Source organism: Ursus arctos, unplaced genomic scaffold (assembly GCF_023065955.2).
Source record: "Ursus arctos isolate Adak ecotype North America unplaced genomic scaffold, UrsArc2.0 scaffold_24, whole genome shotgun sequence".
Classification (NCBI taxonomy): domain Eukaryota; kingdom Metazoa; phylum Chordata; class Mammalia; order Carnivora; family Ursidae; genus Ursus; species Ursus arctos.
This window is the reverse complement of record NW_026622919.1, coordinates 10,046,224-10,051,791: the sequence shown is the minus strand read 5'-3', so window position 1 is coordinate 10,051,791 and position 5,568 is coordinate 10,046,224. Positions and strand designations below refer to the sequence as shown.

At 40.6% G+C, this 5,568-nt stretch overlaps 1 long non-coding RNA gene across 1 annotated transcript; it reads left to right on the top strand.

Annotated features, from left to right (window-relative positions):
* The first annotated feature begins 3,221 nt into the window (after positions 1-3,221).
* On the top strand, positions 3,222-4,980 carry LOC123001811 (uncharacterized). Its single transcript, XR_006411096.3, has 3 exons — positions 3,222-3,255; positions 3,364-3,492; positions 4,177-4,980. It is a non-coding gene; the product is annotated as an uncharacterized LOC123001811 (long non-coding RNA).
* The last annotated feature ends 588 nt before the right edge of the window (positions 4,981-5,568 follow it).

Here is a 5,568-nt window from a genome sequence, read left to right as displayed (position 1 = left end):
AGGCCCACATCAGGCTCTGTGCTCTGTGTGGAGTCTGCTTAAGTTTCTCTCTCCCTCTGCCCCTCCTCCCCATGTTCTCTCTCTCTCCGTCTCTGTCTCTGTCTCTCTTTCTCAAATAAATAAATAAATAAATAAATAAATAAATAAATAAATAAATCTTTAAACAAAGAGGGAAACTAAATACATAGATTCTTCCCTGTATGGAAGTGATTCAGCTCACTAAAAATGATTTTAAGCACAACTTTTTGAGGCAGATGAATATACCGTAAGGAGAGATATGCATGTCCCTACCTTCGGTGCCTTCAACTTAGGAAGACTTCACTCAGATTTTTCGAAGCAAACACATTCTGACTTCAGAGTATACATATTACCCATTTTCTATCTGACTTTTAGTCATCTGAATATGGTACTATGTGCCCTTAACTCCTAATCTTCTCTGGAACAATACATTTCCAAAGGCAAAGCTCAGCTTTTCTCTAGAGATACCCGAGAAATACAAAAGAATCTTGCAGTTGAAGCAAGTCATGACTTTAAATTCCATGACTCCTACAGGTTCTGGACTCCCTTGTTTTTGAGAGATATCAGACTCCGATGGTCATATAAAGGTGAAACTCTAGACCAGTCACTGGTACACCTGCTCTGTAAAAGGTGAGATAGTAAATATTTCAGGCATGGTGGGCCATTTGGTCCCCACTGCTGCTGAATAAGTCTGATGATGCAGCAGAAAAGCAACCACAGACAATCCATAAACAAATGAACAGGACACTGTACTGACAATGCATCTATATACATTGATATTTGAATTTCACATAATTTTTGCATATTAGAAAGAAATATTCTCTTTTGATTTTTAAAAATTATTTTATTTTTCAAAAGGATTTATTTATTTATTTATTTATTTATTTATTTATTTATTTTTAAGTTTATTTATTTATGTGACAGAGAGACAGCCAGCAAGAGAGGGAACACAGCAGGGGAGTGGGAGAGGAAGAAGCAGGCTCCCAGCGGAGGAGCCCGATGTGGGACTCGATCCCGGATTGCCAGGATCACGCCCTGAGCCAAAGGCAGACGCCCAACGACTGCGCTACCCAGGCGCCCCTATTTATTTATTTGAAAGAGAGCACGGAAATCCTCAAGCATACTCCCCGCTGAGTGCCGAGCCTGACATGGGGCTCAATTCCAGGACCCTGAGATCATGACCTGAGCCAAAATTCAAGGGTTGGCTGCCCAACTGACTGAGCCACCTAGGTGGCCCTAAAAATTATTTTAAAAAATAAAAATATTCTTTGCTCAGGAGACATACATAAAGAGCAGGTGGACCAGAGTTGGCCCGTGGGTCAGTAGTTTCTGGACCCTTGCTCAAAATTATGAATGCTCATGTTTGGTGTGTGACAATCCCCATGACTCTTGTGATTAATAATTTCAAAATTTAATGAATTTAATTCACATTTATTAAAAAATTCACATGTAAGAAATAACAGGTGCTGGGATATTGAAGGAGGTAAGAGGATACAAAGGGGAGGAACCAACAAGACCATGGTGCCCTGTAGAAGACACCTGTGGGGCCTTGTGCTCTAAAAGAGAATGGACTTACCACTGCATTTGGTCATTCTTGAAACTGAAGGGAAACAATAGATTTCATGCAAAATCTGTGTCGTTATGGTCAGGTTGACAGGGAAGGGATTGACTGATTTCCATTTTACTGTATTTGTCCCCCGAGATACGGAGCATTCTCCTAGTTCCCTTAAGGACTAAGGTGGGGTTTGGGAATGAAGTGGTAGACACATCTATAAGCAGGTTGCATGGACTAGGTGTACCCCTTGTGCCCCAGAATTTGGGTTCTCAGCCATGTTTTCACCCAGTATGTTCCACTCTGCTGGCCAGTTAATCAGATGGCGCAGGAGACAAGTATGGCCTGGCATGACATGGAACAGCCTTGAAAGGGCAGTGCCACTCTAATAGTCAAAAGCTGCAGCCTTTTAGAAAAGCGCAACTTGTTCTACTATGCGTGAAAAGACCTGTTAACCTTGGAAAAATATCACCAGCCATTGAGCAAATATTGTCTTTAGAAGTATTGCTTTCATGTTTCTTCCTGAGTCTCATATCCTAGCCTTAGGCTTTGTCTCACATAAGCAAAAGGAAGGGGGGGTGCTGTTAAAGAAGGGGACAGCCCTTAATGAAGGACCTTGAATAAAAGAACCATCTTGTTTCTAGTCTCCTTCCAGCTGCAAGAATGGAGCTGCTGCCCTTTTACCAAAAGAAGAACCCCCTGCCCCCAAGCAATTTTCCTAATTGTAACCCACCTAAGGCTCAGTCAGTGCTTTCTGAGTGTTCATCAATAGGTATACTCCTTGCTCATTTGTAAAGAATCATCTATATTGCCCTCTACTCTGGGTACCCATCAATAGGAGGTGGATCTTGAGCTCCCTCCCCCAAAAGTGAAATATTTAAAATAGTTGTCAAACAAGGGTGCCCGGGTGGCTCAGTCTGTTAAATGGCTGACTGCTGATTTCAGTGCAGGTCATGATCTCAGGGTCCTGAGACTGAGCCCTGCATTGGGCTCCGCACTCAACAGAGTCTATTTGATATTCCCTCTCTCCCCTCTCTGCCCTTTCCCCCACTCATGCTCTCTCTCTCTCTGTCTCAAATAAATAAATCTTTCAAAAAAATAAAGTGAAATAGCTGTCAGACTCTGATGCCTCTTCTCAGAGCACATCATACATATGCATAGTCTTCCTTTATAGCAATTATATTTAAGTGAAACAGTGACAATGTTTTTTTAATGGCGAGGGGGGAAAATAAAGCAGTAATAGAGAAAAATGAGTCACGGAGATGGAAGAACTCTCCAGAGGCCATCACTTCATTTTTTTGGTTATGTGCAGGTTTGTGCTCAAGCGTGTCTGAAAAGAGAGTGGACAAATCTCAAAGAGCTCAGACTCTCACCCAGAAGTAAGCAGAATCAGGGAGCCACTCCCAAAGTTTATTTTAAATCCCTCCCACAGTGAATGTATATTGAGACATTAGCAAATGACACTTAGCTTCAAATGGGAAGATCCCTTGTCTTTCCTGAGATGAGGGTTGCACATGGCATGCTGTCTACAGAAATTATTTTTGTCTTTATCCATGAGCTAAAGTCCTGGCTTAAAAGCAGGATACTGGGATAAAATTACAGATTCTTAAATAGACCTGGAAGGAACTTAAGAGAGCTTAACTAGAGGATCACTCTTCTTGGAAACAACAATCTAGAATGTCCTGGTGAGTTGATGCATTTTGCTTAGGTAGTTACTGAATGTGCTAATTGGATCGAAGACTAATGGCTTTTTTTTTTTTTTTTTGGCTTTGGTGTTTTAATTTTTTTTTCAGATTTCAAAAGTGGATCAATTCGGTTTTTTTTATTCTACATGAATGGGCCTTTACACAGAGGCAACAGACTCCCAAGACAGAAGACAGGATTAATGCTGCTTCCCTTTTTCTACCCACCCAGAAAAAGAGGTGTGTCCTGAGTGCAGAAGGAGTGGGGCTTCTTTACCTGGCCTCTTAAAGGCAGATAGGCATATGCCGGTAGTGGGGAGGGAAGGTAGATGTTGTTCTGCAACCCCAAGGTCCTCTGCAAACTGGATTTGTCTTATTAACAGAGGAGTAGTGATTCCAAGGGCAGGTCTCTTAAGGTGCAACATCAGTGGCAAGAAACAGACATGGGTCCTGTCATCTTAGGCTTCCCCAGGGAGAGAGGGTCAGATGGTAAGGCTTACCGGGTGTAGTCCTAGCTCATACAGAGGCAAGCAGGCCATCGGATCTGGGCTGCGGAGGTCCCAATATGCATATTCCTCTTCCAACATAGCATTTCCCCTCAAATTAAAATGTTTCATTATCATGTATCTGGAAGGACCTGTTTTATACTTTCATTCTATAGGTTATAACCAATTTCAAAGGCAGTTTGTTGAACAAAAGAAGGGATTCTCCAAACAAGTAGACAGTTGAAAGGGAAAAATGCTGGAAACGGACAACACTTAACTTTAAATTAGTGAAGACCGGCAGTGCTGTCTGTGATACCTGTCCCTCCCAATGAAGGGGTCTCTCCAGGACACCAAGAGTTCAGTGGCTTCTGACCAATTGTGTGTGCTAATGCTTTGTTTTCACTCTTGGTCTTCATTCATTCTCTCTCTTGTTCCACAGGACCCGAAAATTCTACAAAATCATGCATAATAGCAAAGAAAAACAACTTCTACGGAGGATCAGGTGAAAAAGTCAAGTATGAAGCCAAGGCCAAGGGTAACATTAACTCAGATGAAAATGGACACCAAACTGTTTTATATTTGTGCTAGCCATGACCATAGATCTGCTTCAAGTTTTCTAGTAGTTCTTGGATAATCAACACATAATGGCTACACAAATGTGTGTGACTGTGTGTGACTGTGTCTGTATGCATGAGTGTGTGCACCCATGTGTGAGGGCACCGGTGTGGGATTTGTATGAGTGCATGTAAGTGGGTATGAATGTGACAGTGTTCCAAAGAAACAACTTTTCTTGCTACTGATAACTAAGGCATATGGTAACTGATAGTCATTGAATGAGTTCAGAAAATATTTGAGATTTAATACTGACCTATACAGATTTCTCAATTAGAAGAAAACTTGTCCGTGCTATACAAAACAATAAATAATTTAAAATTTAAAATTTTAATTCAAAGTAATTTAAATTTTAAAAACTAAGGTTTGTATTATGTTTTTTTCCCTTTCAGATCTTGGTTTTCCTTATTGAAATATGGCTTGTTCTAGCTAAAATCAATATGAGCCTTAGAAATTTACATGATTCTTTTCAGCTCATACCAGCCAGGACTGGGTGGCTAGGAGAAATAGGACATAGACATTCCATAAAGAGCCAAGCATGTCTATTCAGAATGTAACATTTCACACAGATCACCCAATGGTGGTTAGGATATGGTGGATCATTTTGACTGCATGGTAGCTGAAAGATGAAAGAAATCAAGATTAACTGTTTATTTTCTTTAAAGCCTCAATTTGCTCATCTCAAAAGAGTTGGTATCTCCATTACTTTGTAACTTGACACCTGAATTCTTTGCCTCTTTTTTTACTGAGAAGTTATGTGGGCAGTGGAATATCAATCTTTATTGTTGTTTTTGTTGTTTTTAGGACAATAACATGAGTACTAGATACTGTCACTGAGTTTTACCACATACCTTGCATCATACTAGACTCTATGCCTAGAACAATCTCATTTAGTCCTCAAGTTTAATTCTGAAAAATAGCTACATCGTGCTGTTGCAAATAAAGAAGTAGGTTCTATAACTTGACAAGGTCACCCGGTTCGTGTAGAATTTGAATTCAAGGTTAAAAATCAAGAACTATAACAACTGGGAGTCTTTAATCCCATATTCATTTGAAACAAGTCTTGACCAAGTACTGTCAGCCAGAAGGCAGGACAGTGACAAACAGAGCTCTGCGTGCATGCGACTGTGAGGCTGTCAGGGGAATATGGATCAGCTCTAGTATCATAGAGAGGACCACTAAACAGCTTAAGAAAGCAGAAGACATGAGTCCCATCAAA